The sequence below is a fragment of the Cannabis sativa genome, chromosome X (genome assembly GCF_029168945.1).
Source record: "Cannabis sativa cultivar Pink pepper isolate KNU-18-1 chromosome X, ASM2916894v1, whole genome shotgun sequence".
Taxonomy (NCBI): domain Eukaryota; kingdom Viridiplantae; phylum Streptophyta; class Magnoliopsida; order Rosales; family Cannabaceae; genus Cannabis; species Cannabis sativa.
The window spans coordinates 20,214,707-20,215,068 of NC_083610.1; the positions used below are offsets into that span (position 1 = coordinate 20,214,707).

At 27.9% G+C, this 362-nt stretch overlaps 1 non-coding gene across 1 annotated transcript; it reads left to right on the plus strand.

Annotated features, from left to right (window-relative positions):
• The first annotated feature begins 289 nt into the window (after positions 1–289).
• Positions 290–362, plus strand: TRNAR-UCU (transfer RNA arginine (anticodon UCU)). Its single transcript has one exon. It is a non-coding gene; the product is annotated as a tRNA-Arg (tRNA).

The window sequence follows — 362 nt, forward strand, 5'->3', positions numbered from 1 at the left end:
AGATTATCTACATTAGTACTACATAATAAATTGTTCAAATAAATAAGCAAAATGTAACTAAAAGAGATATTAACAACATTTTTTATGATTAAAAGAGATATTAACTCTAAAAGTTTTTTCTCTAAAAAAATTAAAATTTGGGGAGATAAATACTATTTATTCGTAAATTAATGAGTAATATGAGAGAAGAAAATAGGATATGAAAATATTAGGTGTGATTATATATAAGGAAAGAAATTAAACTCAGCTTTTCTAATTTGTAAATAATTACATTTACGATTAAACATGAGCGCCCATGGCCTAATGGATAAGGCGTCTGACTTCTAATCAGGCGATTGTGGGTTCGAGTCCCACTGGGCGTG